The 19965-nt window shown below is 38.1% G+C and overlaps 1 protein-coding gene and 1 pseudogene across 2 annotated transcripts in view; both read right to left on the reverse strand.

The window, feature by feature from the left end:
• INO80 (INO80 complex ATPase subunit) overlaps positions 1-19965 on the reverse strand; it is a 125679-nt gene that overhangs the window by 103534 nt on the left and 2180 nt on the right. The window lies entirely within an intron of this gene.
• Positions 259-9551, reverse strand: LOC138175256 (spermidine synthase pseudogene; annotated as a pseudogene).

Here is a 19965-nt window from a genome sequence, read left to right on the forward strand (position 1 = left end):
AAATCTCCCTACTCACTAAAATTTATTTGTAATTCCAAAATCAATACTTGCAACATTGTTGTGTTCATACAGGGACGTGCAGAGTAGCCCAATACATTCCCAGTGAAAGTTTGAAAAAGGCAATGGTCTGCCTTCTTGCTTCAGCTCTCATACTTTTAACCAAATGTTAAATGTTTTCCAGTCTATTTAGTGCCACTTTTTTGTATTTTTGTGCTTTTCATTGGTGATTCTGCTTTTTAAAATGACCCTCAACCACAGGGTTGAAGTGTTGTCTAACATTCCAAAGCACAAGAAGGTCGTAATGTGACTCATTGAGGAAATATGTCTGTTAGATAAGTTTCGTTCACAGTGCTGTTGGCTGTGAGTTCAATATTAATGAAATCAACAAAAGAAAGAGGAAGAGGAAATCTACCAATCTGTATGTGAGGCTGCTCTAGAAAGTGCTATAGTAAGTGTTGTGACCAAAGGTTCACGTAAACCTGCCCTCTTATTTCCCCTAGGAGCAATGGTTCAGTAATCACTAATTCAGCATTCACTGCAACTTTATAGAACATAACTACCTTGAATGATGAGAATGGGCTATTCTTGGGTTTTCACTCTCTATATTTATATCTTCAGTGCCTAACACAATATGTAGCACTTAATAGGTGCTTAATAAATACTTGACTGGCTAATAAATGTTTATGGAAATAAACAGATTTAAGGATCCCTTTATGAAATGATGCAGAGAAAAGGGAGCAGAACTAGGAGAATAATTTATACAATGGTAACATTACAGAGCAAAATAACTGCAAGACTTCAGAACTGTGATCAATGCAATGACAAAATGTAGATTAAATATGTCACTTCAAATGAAGAAACATCTTTTTAGACATAGAAATTTATTTTGCTGCACTATATATCTAAGTATTGAGGACTTTATTTTCCCAATTTTTTGTTGTCTTTAAAATTTTCAATGGGGGTGAGGTGGTATAGTGCAAAGGATAGCTTAAAAAAGAAATCAAAATCTAAAAAAAGAAAAGGTGCTATTGCTGAAAGCTTCTGAGTGTGAAAGTGATGAGAAGAAAGCTGTGTTTTGAGAATTTCTGTCTGAAAGTGAATAGTATTGGCCTCCAGTAAAAATTCTCTGGGGTCTTATCTAACCTAGATCCTTGAGAAGGCTATATGAGTGAAGTACAAGTTCTGGTACATCTTTCCAAATTAGAAATGCTTAGACCCAGTGTTGTATTATGGGTTTGTCATCCCTGGTCCTAAGTATAAAGAAATTCATCATGGAGTTGGCCACAGAGACTCAGAAAGAACCTCTTTAAAAGAATCAAGTTATGTTATCAGTAGAGAAAGGGATATTTATATGGACTAAATTATAGATCCTTTAAACATTAAAGTAAGAAGTGGCATGCATCATGGATTAAAAGTGTGACAGTGATCTTACAAATATGGAAAAGAGTATTTTGTTCTCAATATTTATTCCCCCAAATCTAGATCAATGGTTCTCAGCATTTTTTGTTCCACAAACTCCTTTTAAAAAATATGTTGTGAACTACCACAGTAATTTAATAAATCCTACTCATAACTTATTTAGTGTTTAAAAACTATCAGAGATCTTTAGGATGAACACTTTAGATAACTGTGGTAAACTGCTTAGTGTTTGCAAACAGCTAAATGGGAACCAATGATTTGGATACTAGCTTGGGGGTAGCTACAGGTAAGAGGGGGTTGGAGAGGGGCGGCCAGGTAGCACAACGAGTAAGGGCACCGGCTCTAGTGTGGGGATGACCTGGGGATCGAGTCTGGGCTCAGACACTTAGCACCCACCCAGAAACACCTGGCCGTGTAACCTTGAGCAAGTTACTTAACCCCAATTGCTTAGGGGCGGCCAGGTGGCTCAGTGAGTAAGAGCACCGACCCCAGTGTAGGGATGACCTGGGGATCAAATCCGGGCTCAGATACTTAGCACAACACCCAGAAATAACTGGCCATGTAACCTTGAGCAAGTTACTTAACCCGGATTGCTTTAAAACAAAAAAAAGAGGGGGGTGGAGGAAGAAAGTTATATTCAGACAATCTGCATCAAAATTTTCTAGTTTGCAAATGTTTTTACCTTTGTACATTTTAATGTAATAACAATAGTAGCTTAATTTTTTCTGAAGTAAGAGATTTCTGTCTTTTTTTCCCCCAGAGATTGAAATGGAGAACTTAATGTGGCCTCTAGTCCCTTTGTCCAAGACAACTGATCTTTAAAAGAAGTGTATGGTCAGCAAAGGCATGCTGAATAGAACAATAAAAACTGCTTGTTATCAAGAAACAGTAACTCTAGTCTAATTGTTCATCCATAGGAGTGTTCAAACCAAAAATTACTTTCAAAAAGGAACCATTTTATTTTTCTGATAGGAACTTAATTTTATATGTTCCTTCTGGTCCATAGTTTTTCTAATGTTATTATGAGTCTTCTACTTTAGCTATTATCACATAGCAATCACTTTCCAGGATGGATCAGAAAGTTCTCTGACTTGGGTTCTTTTAGTTCTTGGGACTTATTGCTATATTGAATCTACAATAGAATTTCCTTGACAGGTAATACTATCATCTCTCTGATTTCGATTTCTAAGCTACTAAAAGACACACAATATTCAACCCCTAGTTTCCCCATCCCTGCCAGGAAGACTGTAGAAGGCAACCTGCCAGCTGGGGGGAAAAATCTCTACATGAAATAATCTCTGATTTCCAGAGATCTCCAAGTTACATAGGGAACTAACAGAAATATATAACCAAGTGCTATGCCTATGGATAAGTGATAAAAAGATAGAACAAGCAGGTGTCCAAAGAACAACTTAGAACTGCATACTACTGACAACTGTATGAAAAATTGCCCCAAATCATTAATAACAATTAGAAAAATAAAAATCAAAACAACTGAAGATTTCATATCCCATTCACCAATTGCAAAAGATGACAAATATGGAAATAGTACATGTTGATAGTAGTATATAGTAGATAGTAAGATAATAGTACATTGATAACACTGATGATGGAGCTGTGGATTTGTTCCATCATTCTACAAAGGATTTTGTAATTTTGCTTTAAAAGTGACTAAAATGTTCACAACCTTTGACCCTGAGATCAAATTGTTAGACATGTACCTCAAGACAGTCAAAGATCAAAAGAAAAGTGCCACATACAACAAAATAATTATAACATTAGTTGTTCTGGTAGTAAAGAACTGGAAATAATGTAGATATCTACTGACGGGGGAATGGCCAAATAGATTCTGGTACAAGAATGTAATAGAATATTATTGTGCTATGAAAAAAATGAACATGAATAATTCTGAGAAGCATGTGAAGACTTGGAAAATGCACCTCCCTCCATTCTCTTTTTTTTGGGGGGGGAAGAGGGAGAAGTAGATATCTAAAAGAATAGAACATCCTTATCAGACTTAATAGGTGTGCTTAGTTTAGTTTTGCTGAAACGCATTCCCTCCCCCTCCCCCTTTCTTTGTTAAAAGATTTCTTTTTTTTCTTTGTAAAAAAATGGCTCATTGGTTAAGAGAGAGAGGATTATTTTAGAAATTAAGGTGAAGTTAAAAACAAAAACATCAATAAAAGTTTTTATAAGTAAATTAATATTATACAACACTTAGCCACTTAGATCACATCTTCAGCAAAGTACGGAAATATTAGTGATTTAAACTGAAGAGTATTGCTCATTTCCCACCAGCTGTACCCCTCAAATTCAAGTCCATCATCATGTTCCCCTGGGTACTTTCTTCTGTGGTATGTTTTAATTCCCCTCAATAAATTGCAAGCTGCTTGAAGGCTGAGATTGTATTTCTTTTTATTTGTATCCCTACCACTTAGTACGGTGCCTAGCACATAACAGCCTCTTAATGTTTATTGTGCTGTACTGATTGTTACCCACAAAACCCCACTAATATTGCATAAACATATTTTATCAATGCCAATACAATGATCCCTCTATTAGTGTTAACTGGGATGGAATAGAAGTAATAGAGACATTCAACCAATCATCTAGTAATCATTTATAAATATTTGGGAGTGTATTAAAAACATATTTATTTTCCTAATTATATTTTAACCCAATATTGAAATTAATTTTCATTTTGACAAATGCACACATCAGTTTCACTGGTAGTGGAGAGAAATGTTCTGGGAATATCTACTCTAAGGATACACATAAACCACATACAAATATTTGAAGCTGACTATATTAAAATATCCTCAGCTTTAATCACCTAGACAAGTGATACAAATAAATCACATGCAAGCCGTGACTGTCATTTACTACATTAATAGCCTCAGAAAAATAATGTCACATCTCTTCGGCCTCATCTGTTCATCAGTAGGTTGGACTAAATGTTCTCCTATGGTCCTTTCCAGCTATAAACCTATGATCCTCTAACCTTTCTGGGACCTGGTCTTTCCTCAAGTGAAAACTAAGAGTACTGGCTTTGACAACATAAGAAAAAACAACAAAACCAAATTCTGTATAATGATAATGACCAAGATTAGTTCCAGAGAAAAGTTGGGAAAATGTTCTCCTTTCTACCTTCACTGCTGAGGTGGGTGGCTATGGGTGTACAGCACTAATTACATACAAACACAGTCAATAGGTAGTTTGGTTTGACTGGACTGCTTTTTTTTCTTTCTCTCTTCCTATTTTTATTACAAAGGAAGGGTCATAAAGTTGAAGGAGAGATTTATTAAGAATGGATATGATATGATAACAAAATGAATCCAATTAAAACCAAAAGCAAGCTGGACTCATGGTCCAGTATATCCATTTTATTTGCATTTTGCATAATCCCAAACTTTTTTTTTAGTGGTTATACTAATTCATCATTCCATCCAACCATGTGTGCCTGATCTTTCTAGAACCTCATCAATAACGGCAAAGATAGGTATGAAGTAAAATCATGAGGTTGTTCTGATATGTACTTTTTTAGGGATAAGATTCTTTTATATGGTTGTTAATAGCCTACAATCCTTTTTTTGAGAACTGTCTATATCCCTTGATGACTCTTCTATTAGGGAAAACTATTATTGTTGCTAGGAACATTCCTCTCAACTCATCTCTTTAAAAACTACCTGCCTATATTTAGGGGGGTCCTAGAGCCAGCTCCTATTTAAATTTTTCATTGTAAGCATTTACACTTCCAAAATCAGCTAACAAATAAGCAACTGATTTATTATTCTGTTGATTGTTTAGACTTAATGAAATGATCGAGAAAATATTAATGATTAAGATTAACCTTAAAAGTGTACCCGACTATACACATCACCCACCCTCCGTCAATTGTTAAAACATCTACCAGCATAGCCCTGCCTATTCTTAGTCAATTTAAGCAAAACTGAAAATTAAGAGATCACTCTAGCATAGATCTACAAAAATACTTTTTTGTTTGTTTTGTTTTTCAATTAAAAACACACTGTTCTGTGGAGTCAAAGGGAGGAGCATTCAGTACATAGGTGATCAGTTCTACTCAATGGTAAATGACAGAACAGAGACAAGAGATTTTGCACCATTCTTTGACAAAGTCAGCAGAGCATGGCATGGGGAGTACATGAGAACATCTTAGGTTTGGTCACACTTGATAAACAAGAATAATAAACAGGGCATGTTCCTTGGTTTGAGGGGAGGGGAAAGAGCATGTGCCAAGCAATGCCTTCTGAGGCATAGAAAGAATCATCCCAGAGTGTGTGCTTATGGCTTAAAGTTCTTGAGAGTGGTTGAAGGGAGCATTCTGGTCTCCTCAGATACTATTCAGGGCCTTGCAGGCAAGTTCTGACAGAACAATGGATGTCCAAGTTGTAATATTTCAGATTCATCATAATTTGTTCCCGTGTTAGCTGCTACACTGGCTCCTTGAGATAGTGCTTTCAATTTTGCTGAAGAGCACAAAGCCAATATGGCCACTGGGGTAAGTGGGGATGATATTCTACTACACAGAACAGAGAACTGGGAATTCCCTCACCAAGGAGTGAGGTTCAGATGCAGCCACTGACGCTCACCTTGACGGCAGAAGATATGTCTTCAATTGCTGATAATTCTCTTTGAACTAGCTGTTGGAAGAATCCATGGGGTCTGAGGAATCAATAATGATAACATCAAAGCCATCCTGGTTCTGCTGCATGAACCTAAAACTGTCTCACATCCAAAGTCAGCATTGGGATGGAATAGCCGCCTACTGTTAGGCCCCGCAAATCCTTCTTAAAAGACGAGGATCACATTTTTGTCAATCTCACAGTAAACTCCATGGATGCTTTTAAGATGAATGTTTCAAGATGTCTTGAAGGATGCCCTCATTCTTTCACTTGGAAATGGCTTTTTTTTTATGGAGGGGGGGAAGGCAGGACAGTTGGAATTAAGTGACTTGCCCAGGGTCACACGGCTAGAAAGTGTTAAGTGTCTGAGACCACTGTAGGGTTATTAACTGACATAATTTCAATATTGTTGTGTCTCAGAAAATTAGGGAGGCCTGAGGAGATGGTGAGAAGGCAGTGGGTGGAGCACTCAGAACACATTCAACATTTATCCATTAAATTTCCCATTTTACATGGGCCTGGTTTATGATGCCCTAAAACAAAGACAATAAAGGGCAGCTAGGTGTTGCAGTGAAAAGATCATCTGCCCTGGAGTCAGGAGGACCTGAGTTCAGAGTCAGCCTCAGACACTTAACACAAAAAACTAGCCATGTGACCGTGGGCAAATCACAACCCCAATTACCCTACCTTTCCCCTTCCAAAAAAAGGAGAGGAAAAAAAAAAACCAACAATGACAATAGCAACATCCAAAGATCTCTGATCACAGACCACAACAGATATAATAATGATGAAAAGTTTGAAATATCATGAGAAATACCAAAATGAGACAGAGACACAATGTGAGTACATGCTGTCAGAAAAAATGGAACTAGCAGATTTGCTTAACACAGCATTGCCACAAATCTGTAAAAATACACTATCCACAAAGCACAATAAAGTAAGCTCAATAAAATGAGGTATGCCTGTATAGCAGAAATAGAACTTCTTTGGCCCTAGACATAAAAATTTCTTAATGCAGTCTAAGATCAAACTGTGGGGGCCAGAACTTTTAATTTAGAATTTTATGCTGAAATTTTTATGTTAACTTTATTGTCATAATGAAACTTAACTTATAGCAGTAAATTTCTCTTAACAAAGATAAAAAAGATTTTATATTCAAAATATGTAGAGAATTGATACAAATTAATAAGGTTCACTCCCCAAGTCAAAGGATATGAGCAGACAAATTCTCAAGGGAAATACAAGTTATCAACAGCCATGTGAAAAAATGCTCCAAATAAAACAAGAAAATGAAAATGCACATTAAAAAGATAACCATCAGATTAGTGAGATAACAAAAAAGGAAAATGACAATTGTTGGAGGGGCTGTGGGAAGATGGGCGCACAAATGCACAGTTAGGAGTGGTGCATTGGTCCAACCATTCTGGAAAGCAATTTGAAACTACCCCCAAAGTCACTCATACCCTTTGATCCAGAGATAACACTACTGGCAATATGCCCCACCTATCAAGAGGTCAAAGAGAGAAGAACAGGACTCATAAGTATATAAAAATATTTATAATGGTATTTTTGTTGTAGAAAGAATGGGAAACAATGTAGGTACCTGTCAATCAGATAATGGCTGAATAAACCACGGCATATAAATATGATGGAATGCTATTGTGCTATAAGAAATGACACAAGGAATGAATTCACATAAACCTGAGAAGTACTGTATAAACTGATAAAATAGAGTGAAATGAGCCAACCAGGAGAACAATCAACACAATGGCTGCAAGAACAATGAATGACTTAAGAACTCTAATTAGTACACGTCATTATTCCAGAAGACTGATGGTGAATTTTGCCTTCAGCCTCTGAGGGGGAACAGACTGGACATGTGAAATTAAAAAAGCATTTTCAGCCATGGAAAATGTTTGAATTTCTCTTGACTGACTACATATGTTTATTTTGAGAGAAGGCACTGACAGGGATACAAAAAGAAAAGAAAAGCCTGTCAATGATGCAGAGCAGTGTTAGTACTATCATGTTACATCTAATATACTTTTTTTAAAAAGCTATGTTACATATTCACAATTTCATATCTAATCTTCTTAGTACATGAAAATGTTCTTGTTTTTAAATTTTGAGGTTCACATTAAAAAGAGAAATTCTTTTTTTTTTTTGGAGGGGGGTGGGCAGGGCAATTGGGGTTAAGTGACTTGCCCAAGGTCATACGGCTAGTAAGTGTTACGTGTCTGAGGCTGGATTTGAACTCAGGTCCTCCTGACTGCAGGGCCAGTGCTCTATTCACTGCACCACCTAGCTGCCCCAAGAAATTCTTTTAAAATAAATTTAATCTGCATCACAATTAGGGAACAAACTAGTTATAATGATCAACCTACTGAAGCAGGCTTTCTCTACTCTTCCCATCATGAGTCTCAGACAAAATTTATAAAACCATTCTACTAATAACGTTCATGTTCAGTTTTCTTTTTTTTTCTTTTTGGAGGGGGGGAAGGCTGAGCAACTAGGGTTAAGTGACTTGCCCAAGGTCACATAGCTAGTAAGTGTTAAGTGTCTGAGGCCAGTTTGAACTCAGGTCCTCCTGATTCCAGGGCCAGTGCTCCATTCACTGTACCACCTAGCCGCCCCATGTTTGATTTTCAAAAGAACTTTGGCTTTGTGATATGTCCTGAATATACCCCCTTCTTTCTTCTGACAGCTACCACTCTGCTACACATCCTCATCAACTTATGCCTAAACTATTACGCCAACAGTCTGCTGGATGTCTCTCCCCACCCCACTTAATAAATTCCAGTAGCTCCCCAACCCTTCCAAGATCAAAAATGAAAGCCTCTGTTATGCAAAGGCCTTCATACCCCCTCCTCCTCCATTCTTTTCCAGTCTTTTTACATCTTGCACTCCCTTCTTCCTAAGACTCTGCAATCCAAAGACAAAAAGCGCGCTTGATATTCCTCCCACAAGAGCTTCATCTCCCAACTTTTGTGTATGTTAATTGGCTTCCCCCATACCTGAAATGCTCCCCTTCCCCATCTTTGTTCCTTCAAGTCTAAGCTAAAATTACACCTTCTACAGGAAACATTTCCCTGATTCCCCCTTAATTCTAGTGCTCCCCCTCTGTTGATTATTTCCGGTTTATCCTGTCTATAACTTGTTTGTACAGTTGTTTGCTTTTCTAACTCCAGAACTTAGCCCAGTACCTGGCACAAAGCAGATGCTAAATAAATGTTTATTGACTAACAACCATATCCAAAGCCAAGTGGACAATAATAACCTACCTGCACTGATTCTTCAATGACTAAATGACTTCCAACTCATCCCAATGATTCTAAATCCCCAGTTGCCATTGGGGATTCAAACCCCATTTCTCCATCCTCTACCACCCACTCTAAAAATAACCAAATCCTTTGTGCTCTCCAGAATGCCCGACTTGTGAGTAATAAATTATATTTATTTTCAGCCCTTATCCTTTCTCACTTCCTCCATCTTCTTAAATTCACTGAGCCTTGGTTCCCTCCTGATGACAAAACTTATCTGACTGCCCTTCCTAGCCCTGGCTGACTAGTTCACTCCTTGTTCTCCACTGCCACTTACAGGCTTTTCCGCTACCACCCTCACTGTTTAACTTCTCCTCCTCTGAATTTTATTCAATTCATATTTATCACCCAATGGAGAATCTGGTAGTTGTAGCCTACAGACCTCCAGGACACTCTTTTCTTCTTCAACGAGTTCAGGGCTTGACTCACAGTCTTTTTCTCCTGCCCCAGGAGACTTCTAGGGGACTTCAGTATACATAATACATAATGATAAACCCTCAAACACCCTGCCCTTCAAATTCCTCAATTTACTCTTTCTAGGACTTAATGTTCCTCTTGACTACAGTTACACACAGAGATGGTCATACCCAAGAGCTTCACATCATCTACAAGGGTTCCACAATCATGTTCATGAAATGAGAAGTTTCTTTATCTAATCATAATCTGTTGTGATCCCAACCCTACCATCTCCCTTGAAACTCCAAACGCTGCTCTTAGTCTTCACCACAACTTCTAATCCCTCTATCCCTCAGTTCTTTCCCAGACCGACACCCATGCACTGCCTTACACTCTCTTCTCTTTTTCATCTTAACTTCTTGACGAACCAGTTCAGCTTTATATTGTTCATTTCACTTGCATATCTTGCCCCTGCCTTGTTATTACACCCTTCTTTCTCACATATTTCCTGGATCCACCACAAGATTATGTGAAATAATCTCAACTGGGCTCTCACTGTGGCAAGACTATCTTTTTATATCTAACTGACTTACTGTTCTATTTACTACAGCTTTTCCAAATCTTCTCCACTCTCCTCATACCTCCTGCAACTCTCCCTTCCCCCACCTTCTCAATTCAGAACCTTGCTTCATATTTGACTAAAAAAACTGAGGCCATTAAATTGAAACACTAAAGCATTACTGGAGTTGTGAATTGATTCAACCATTCTGGAGAGCAATTTGGAACCATGCCCAAAGGGCTATAAAACTGTACATGCCATTTGATCCAGCAATACCACTTCTAGGCCTCTATCCCAAAGAGATCATAAAAACGGGAAAAGGACCCATATGTACAAAATTATTTACAACAGCTCTTATTGTGGCAACCAAGAATTAGAAATCGAGGGTATGCCCATCAACTGTGGAATGGCTGAACAAGCTGTGGCATAGGAATATAATGGAATACTATTGTACTATAACAAATGATGTGCAGGCAGACTTCAGAAAAACTTGAAAAGACTTACATGAACTGATGCTGGAATGAAGTGAGCAGAACCAAGAGAACATTGTACATTGTAACAGCAACATTGTGTGTTAGACTTAGCTCTTCTCAGCAATGCAAGTATCTTAGGCAATTCCAAAAGATTCATAATGGAAAATACTACCCACATCCAAAGAAAGAACTATGGAGTCTGAATGCAGATCAAAGCATACTATTTGCTCTCTCTCTCTCTTTTTTTTCCTTTCTCATGGTTTCTCCCATTCATTCTAATTCTTCTTTACAACATGACTAATATGAAAATATGTTTAATATTAATGTATATGCAGACCCTATAATGAGACTGCATGCCATCTTTGGGAGTAGGGAGGGGAGGGAGAGGGAGAAAATTTAGAACTCAAAATCTTATAGAAGTGAACCCTGAAAACCAAAAATAAATTTTTTTTTTAAAAACTGAGGCCATTTCCCAGCTTCCTCCTTTCAACATATCTCATATCACTTAGGTCTTCCTCTGCCATCCTCTTTCAGCCTGGTCTCACATGAGGAGGTAACCCTTCTCCCTGTAATGCAAACTCCTCCCTCTACATGGCACAAGTGTTCTCATTCGATCCTGCCTTTTGAAGCAAAACACCTCCTTTAAATCCTCAATTTCACACTAATCTTAAATTACTTCCTGTTTACTGGCTACTTACTGCCTACAAAAATGCGCATGTCTTCCCATCCTCAAAAAAACCTTTATCATACCATAATTTTCCTCCCCTTTGTAACTAAACTCCTTGAGAAAACCATGTATGAGAAGTACCTCCACTTTCTTTTCTCTCATTTTTAAACTCTTTATAATCTGTGTTGTTGGTTTTTTGGTAAGTCACTAATGATCTAACTGCCAAATCTAAGGGTCTTTTTTCAATCCTTAGCCTTCTCGGCTTCACTTCAATCTTTGACATTACTGATCACTCTCTTTTTTTTTTCTTTTTGGAGGGTGAAGGTAGGGGTTAAGTGACTTGCCCAAGGTCACATGGCTAGTTTTAAGTGTCTGAGGTCAAATTTGAACTCAGGTCCTCCTGACTCCAGGGCCAGTGCTCTATTCATTGCGCCACCTAGCTACTCCTGATCACTCTCTTCTTGATGCCCTCTTCTCTCTAGGACTTCATGACACTTTTCTATCCTGGTTCTTCTACCAGATATACTTGTCTAGTTTGAGGTGTCCAGTAGGCAGTTGGAGATGTAAGACTGGAGGTCAAGAGAAAGGTTAGGGCTGGACAAGTGGATCTGAGAGTCATCTACATAGAGTTGATAAGGTCACCAAGTGAAATACTATAGATGAAGAAGAGAAGCCCAGGATAGAACCTTGGGGAATATCCAAGATTAATGGGAAGGTCCTGGATTAAAATCCAGCAAAGGAGACTGCGAATGAATGTTTCCATTGGTAGAAGAACCAGGAAAGAAAAGTGTTTATGGGACATCTTATAATTAACATATTCAAAACTGAACTTATTATCTCCCCTCCCCCCAAACCTTCCTTAACTTTTCTATTACAGTTGAGGGTGCTATCACCCTCCCAGTAATCCACCCTCTAATCAGCTGAAGTGTCATCCTCAACTCCTCACTCTCACCCCCTACATCTCTCATGTGCCACCCTTTCACACCACTGATCTTCCTAAAAGTATATGTCTGACCATGTCACCCTCGCCCCATTCAATAAATTCCAGTATCTTCCTATTACCTTCAGGACATAAATTCCAGTTTGGTCTTTAAAACCTGGCCCTTTCCTAGTTTTCCAGTCTTCTTTTACATTACTACTCTCTCCACCTAAAGCCTCTGCAATCCAGGAACACTGGTTTCCTTCCTTTTCTTCCCACAAGACATTCTACTTCCTGACAATGGGCCTTTTCATTGGCTGTCCCCCATGCATGGAATGGTTTCTCTCCTTATCTCGGCCTCCTGGGTTCCTTCAAGTCTCAGCTAAAAGTCCTACCTTTTGCAAGAAGCCTTTCCCGTGCCCCTTGATCTTAGTACCGTCCCTCTAAGACTACCCTCAATCTATCCCATGTATATCTTTTTTATACACAGTAATTTGCATGTTGTCTCCCCACATTTGGCTGTGAGCTCCTTGAAAGCAGGCACTGTTTTTTGCCTTTCTTTGTATTCCCAGAACTTGGCACAGAGACTGCCTATACTGGTAATTAATTTGAATTTGAAGATCCTTTGTGTTGGCAAAAGGAGCAGGTACTTAGCATTTAGTAATTGATCAAGCCTCTGTTGGGAAAACAGAAGGTATGAACTCCTGTCTCCTGTTGCTGACATAACAGGAAGGGGTTGGCTGAAATGGGAAGCTAATGCTATGTGTATATAAGGAAAAGCCCCAGAAAGAGACAGTCAGAATTTCTTGGGGACCAGCATCTGAAGGCAGAGCAGCTACAGAAGAGAAATGAGAATCAGAGAACTGAGTCAGAATTTCCTGAGAACTCATGGTGGTAGAGCTTCTTCTGAACAGGAGCCCAGGAAGCCAGGAGCCTGCCCCCACTTCCCCCAAGGTGATTCTGATTTTTCAACAAACTGTGGAACACTGAGGAAGCATGACCAGGATGCCATGAATTCCTGGGAACAGAAATTGTGAAGGATTTGAGATGAACTGGACCCTGTGAACTTTAGTGTGGAGCAGGACTTACATGGAGGGCTGGTCAAGGAATTGGAAGCTGTCTGCCTTTGAATCCAGGTGACTGGTGGATTCAGGTAGGAGTTGCCTGCCTCAAATCAAGATGAAAAGACTTCTCTGTGGGTACTAAGTAGTGATGAAATTGTACTTTACAGGTAATTGTAGCTATGGGTGGAATGTCTGTGCATTTTCTAATGATTGTACTTAGTGATTAATGATACTTAGTAATTGATTGCTGAATTAGTGACTGATTGAGTTAACTTAGTGTGCCCCAAGAGTGGAAGACTTTGACTATTGTACTTTGAGATGACTGTCCTTTGTTCAAAACTTTGTGGCCGCTATGGTGGAAACTATGTGGCCATTTTAATGATAAGCAGTTGGTGAATACTATATTATGATTTTCTGGGATAAACTGTTAATATTGTGAATGCTGTACTTTGATTTTCTGTGAATGTTTTGCTTTGATTTGTTACTGAATTGAGTGTTCACTATACTGTGTAATCAGAACCTAAAAAGCTGTTCATAGCAGCATTCTTCTGGAAAGGTGCTTGTGCATGGCATTAACACTGACACATAGTAGGCACTTAATAAATGCCTGTTAACTAAGTCTGAGAGAGGATAAATAATTTGCCCAATGTTGAAGCAAAAAGCTATTAATACTAATGTGGTATTCCAATACTGTTCATCCTCTAATACTGTTTGTAGGCTCTGGTCTGATAATAATGGTTTTATTTAACATTAATTTATATCCAACACATTTCTAGCTTGAATAGAGATGTCCAAACTGGCACAGTGCCTTATGCCCTCTAACATGACTCTCAGACAAGGTCCAAGAATATTTGGTTAACATTTAATCACAGTATGTAAAAATACAGCTCAGAGTTAACATTTACAATAGTCAAGCAACCAAATTACCATAATACTATTCCTCAGAATGACTTACCATTAGAACAGAGGGACTTCCTCCCAAACTTTGTTATCCAAATCCTTTCTCAAAGAACAGTGGGTGCTTGCAAACCAATCATTACAGGTGGGCAGGTTAAGAAAGAAAGGTCCTAATATTTGGTCACTAACCAAATCTCTTGTCTAGACCCATCACCCACCTTTCAAAAGGGTTTCTCCCAGGAGTCTAGAAAGGGTGTTAGAATAAAATATTAATATTTTCAGTTTTACTAAAAAGAAGATTTTAAATATGCTTCTACACCAGGGTCAAAAAGCCAGTATTTAAAACAATATCTGAACTCAGGTCTTCCTGGTTCCAAGTCTACCACTCCCAAGTCCCTCCTCCTTACCTTGTATTTAGTGTTTATTCTATATAAAATTATGTATGTACAAAATATTTCCCCTGATAGAATGTCTGCTCCTGGAGAACATGTTTTATTTCATGCTTTGTATCTGTATCCTTACACCCAACACAATGTCTGCCACATAGTAGATGCTTGTTGAATTGGACTGAATGGATACAATATTGTGTAATGCTGATAGAATAGATAAATTCTTTCAGATCAGGGACCACTTTTGTTTCTGGCACTATATGGACAATGCCTACCACAGTTCTTTGCACACAGTAGGCATCTTGTAAACTTTTTGTACCTGTTTCTCAGCCTGTTTCTCCATTTGTAAAATAGGGATGATACTACCTATATGCAGAACATATCTCATAGGAAGGGTTTTACAAATCTTTGTAAAGCACTTCATAAATTCAGCTATTACTCTTTGAAATTTCTCCAGCTCCATTATGTTTTTACTGAGGTGAAGCAGGTCCAGGTGTAGATGCAGCACTAGTTTGTCCAATTATGCTTTTGATTTTATTTTCAATTCTTTTTTTCTCACAATGTTTACCAGACATACTACACCAATGTCAAAATGGCATCTATTTTCTAAGGCACTTACATTAAATGCCTTCACTTTCTCTCCTCTCATTCCTAATTCTTTACAATCTGGCTTCTGACCATAGCATTCCACTAAAATCTCCTGTCTCCAAAGTTACTAATGACCTCTTAGTTGTGAAATCCAATGTCCTTTTTGAAATCCTCATTCTCCTTGACCTCTCTGCAGCCTTTAACACTATTGATAACTCCCTCTTCCTTGATACTCTATTCCCTCTAGGTTTTCTGGACTACCATTTTCTTCTGGTTTTCCTATCTATCTGATCAAGGTTTTTCCTCTGTCTCCTTTGCTGGATCCTCCTCCAGATCATGCTTTCCAATCACAGGTGTCCCTTAGGGTTCTGTTCTGGCTGCTCTTCTCATCTCTTTCTACACTACCGCACTTGGTGATATTACCAGCTCCCCTGGATTTAATTACCATCTCTATAACAATGATTCTCATATCTACCTACTATGTCCCAATTTCTCTCTTGGCCCCCTATCTCATATCTCCAACTGCCTTTTAAACATCTCAAACTGGAAGTTCAAAAAACATCTTAAAATTCAGTATGTCTAAATTAGAACTCTCATCCAGCCTCATCACTATCTGTCATCCCCCATGTCGTATGTTGTTAAGGCCTGTCAATTTCACCCTTGCAACATCTTTTGAATACATCCCCTTTTTCCCTGGGACACTGCCATTCCTCTAGTGTAGGCTCTCATCACTGTACACAGCAACAGTCTGTTTTGTTGGGAGAGGAGGTACCTTCCAGTCTCAAGTTTCTCCACATTCCAATGCATGCTGCATTCAGTCACTAAAGTGATTTTCCTAAAGACCTGTATGGTCTGATCATGTCGCTCCCCTACTCAATAAACTCCAGTGGCTCCCTATGGCCTCCAGGATCAGTACTAAATGCTCTATCTGGCATTCAAAGCCCTTCATAATCTATCCCCCTCCTATCTTTCTGGTTGCCTTACACCTTATTTCCCAACACATGCTTCTCGATCTAGTGACACTGGCCTCTTCCTTGAACAAGCACTCAATCTCTTGGCTCTGGGAATTTTCTCTGGCTGTCCCCTGTGCCTGGAATACTCTATCCTCTGCTTTGACAACAATTCCCTGGCTTCCTTTAAGTCCCAACCAAAATCCCTCCTTCTATGGGAAGTCTTCCTTAAATCTTAATACCAATGCCTTTCTTCCATTATTTCCTATTTATCCTACATATAGCTTGCTTTGTATATATGGTTCCATGTTGTCTCCCCCATTAAACTGTGAGGTCCTGGAAGGCAGAACTGTCTTTTGCCTTTTTTTATTCCTAGTGCTTAACACAAAGCCTGGCACATAATCAATGTTTATTAACTGACTGAAGAATAGTTTGTTTTTTCCTAACCATTATACTTTCTGAACACTACTAATGTTTATTTTACACTGTTCTATCAGTTATTTAGCTGCACATGGCCTTTTAACAATTATTCCTACTGATCTTGGACTCCCAGAAGAACTTGGTGCCATCTACAGGGGTTGTCTGGTAGAGAAAGAATAACAGTCGATGGTGCCTTTCTCAACTATGTATTAAGAATCTTCTCCCAATCTTTACAGAGGTACAGGGCCATGGATATACAATACTGCATATTTTCGAGGTACAATGATGTGTTGGCTAATTATGCCCCCCTTTTTATTCTTTGTTATAATAGAGGACTTTCTAGGTGGGGGTAGGAAGTATTACATTGGGAAATCAAGTAATATAAAAAAGGAACCTAAAAAAAAAGAATTCTCCCACTAGTCAAACAAGGGAAAAGTAGTGATCAAAGACAAAAGACAATTTTGAATACATAATGTTATCCATCTAAACCTTAATCTGGAGTTCAAATATTTCAAGCCTCTAATTTTACATGAAGAAACTGAGGCTTGGGGAGGGCAAGTGACTTGTCCCAAGTCACATAGTAAATAAGTACCAGAGGTAATGTTTGAACCAAGGTCTTCGGATTCCAGAAGATCTACTGCCTCCCTAACTAAAAATGTTTGGCACTAATAAAGTCGGTGCATAGACAATAAGAGAAACAAAATTAACGTAGCAAGTATCACTAGCAGAAGCCTGATATCCAGGATTTATAAGAAATTTACTAAAATACAAAAGACCAAAAGCTATATCCAGATAAGCAGGAAAAGAAATAGAAAGTTTTCAAAACAGGAACTACAAACTATTAATGACTATAGGAAAACACACACCAAATTACTAATAAGTGACATACAAATTACAAGAACTCTAAGGTTTCATCTCAGATTTGGCAAATTGGCAAAGAAAAAATGGAAATTATGCTAGAGGAACAGTGGAAAAATAGACACTCTAATACACTGTTGGTGAAGGTGTCAATTGCTCTAACCATTTTGGAAAATGTTTTGGAAATATTCAAGAAAAACTGTCTAAATTAACATCTTTTGACACAGAAATGTCTTTACTGAGTATACACCTTAAGGAAGACAAAGATAGAAAAGTTCCATAATATATCAAAATAATCATAGTAGTAGCAAAAGTGAGGAAACAAAGTAGGTACCTATGATTGGGGGAATGCATGAACAAATTGTGAAATATGAATTGATTATTATGCAGTAAGAAATAATGAATTAGGAATTCAGAGAAACATCAGACTTACATAAACTGATGCAAAGTAAAATCAGCTCAACTAAAACAATCTACATAATAGTTACAAGAATCTAAAATAAACAAATATCAAAAAAGAAGCAGATCTCTGAGTAACAATTAACCAATTTTGGTTTCAGAAAACAAATACTCTCTCAGCAAAAAAGGTATGTTCAATTTTGTAGCACTGTTCAAAGAAGTCATTGTAGAAATTGTTATTCTTAACTGTTTTTCTTTGTTACAAGAAAGGATTCAATTCTTGGTGGGTGGAAACATCCACAAATGACTATGATGTACAGTAACAAGTATTTACCAATACTTGATATCTACTATGTGCCAGGTACTGTGCTAAATGCTGGGGATACAAAAAAAGATAAGAGACAACTATAAACAAACAAGATGTTGACAGAATAAATTGGGGATAATCAGATAATTGGGGATAAATGCAGAAGGAAGGCACCAGAATGAAGTGTGATCAGGAAATGCTTCCTGTAAAATGTAGGATTTTAGCTGGAACTTGAAGGAAGTCAGGGAAATCAGGAGGAAGAGAATTTCAGGGAGGACAGCCAGTGAAAACGCTTAGGAATCAACAGACAGATTGCCTTGTGTGAGAAAAAGCAAGGAGGCCAATGTCACTGGATCACTGAGTATATTGCACTAAATCTGGTGTAAGAAGATTGAAAAGGTAAGCTATGAAGGGATTTGAATATTAAACAGTGGATTTTATGTTTGATACTATAGGAATGTGTGTGTGAGTGAGAGAGAGAGCGAGTGAGAGAGAGAGAAAGAGAGAGAGAGAGAGAGAGAGAGAGAGAGAGAGAGAGAGAGAGAGAGACACATGGTGGGTCTTACATTTTTAGAAAGATCAATTTGAAAACTAAGGGGAGGATAAACTGGAGAGGGAAAAGATTTGGGGCAAGGAGACCAACCAGCAGGCTATAGCAATAGTCCTAGAATGAGGTGATTAAAGGATTAGAGCTAGAGGGGACCTTAAATATGATCAGGTCCAACCCTGACATTTTAGAGATGGAATGAAACACCGGTCTCTACAGCCTCTGTAAGTCCACTGTGGTCCTCTCATGGATGTTAGTTATGACTGTCCATCATCCCATGCATCATAAATGGCAATGGTTCTACCTCTCACTCTTATGCTCCTTCACTACTTAGTGCCCATATTCTGTTATTCCAATGACTTATTTAACTTTATCAACTAGCTATAGAAGATTCTATTATTTATCAGTATCTAACACCTCCAGCCTGTCTACTTCAGAAAACTACATAGACAACATGGTAAAGCTGGCTCTAAGACAGAGGACTAAGATCATACCCCATCTCTGATGTTTACTGCTTGTCTGACACTGGCAAGTCACCTGTCCCCTTCCCACAACAACAATTTTCTTCATCAGGAACATGGACTGGATGGTCTCTGAGTTTCCTTCCAACTCTCTACCCATGACCCCACACTGTCTTTTTCTATTAAAAAGGAGACAAATAATTGAACCTATCACAAATGTTAGCTTATTGGTCACTTCCAAACAATCATCAAGTAAACCAGTAAACTGGGTAGCATGTGAAGAACCTCTTATTACAAACACTGGAATCCCTTGGAAAATGTTTTTTAAACTATTTTTTTGGCCTCCTAATTTCTTTTTTATGTAATGTTAAACCTAAGCTGCTGTCCCAAGTTAAAGTATTTCTCCCCTTCATTTTTCATTACTCTCCAGGGGACACTGGTGTGAAAAACCTGACCTATTCTCATCATTCTGTACTGGGCATCCACTCCATATCTAAGTTTTGTTTAAAATCACGTGTGGGCTGGAATCCACATATATTTTGTATTCAGTTGGAATGTAGGTTCTTTGTGGCCATTCAAGAGAGAGTATATGATAACCATAATAGCCAGCATTTATTTTAATAATCTATTAGTGGTGAGTATTTCCCAAAATTATCTATTCACTGTGAATGTCTAGTCAGTCCTGTGAC

The sequence above is a fragment of the Petaurus breviceps genome, unplaced genomic scaffold, assembly GCF_028583685.1.
Source record: "Petaurus breviceps papuanus isolate PSGF00001 unplaced genomic scaffold, PetGlider_PUasm1.0 77, whole genome shotgun sequence".
Classification (NCBI taxonomy): Eukaryota; Metazoa; Chordata; class Mammalia; order Diprotodontia; family Petauridae; genus Petaurus; species Petaurus breviceps.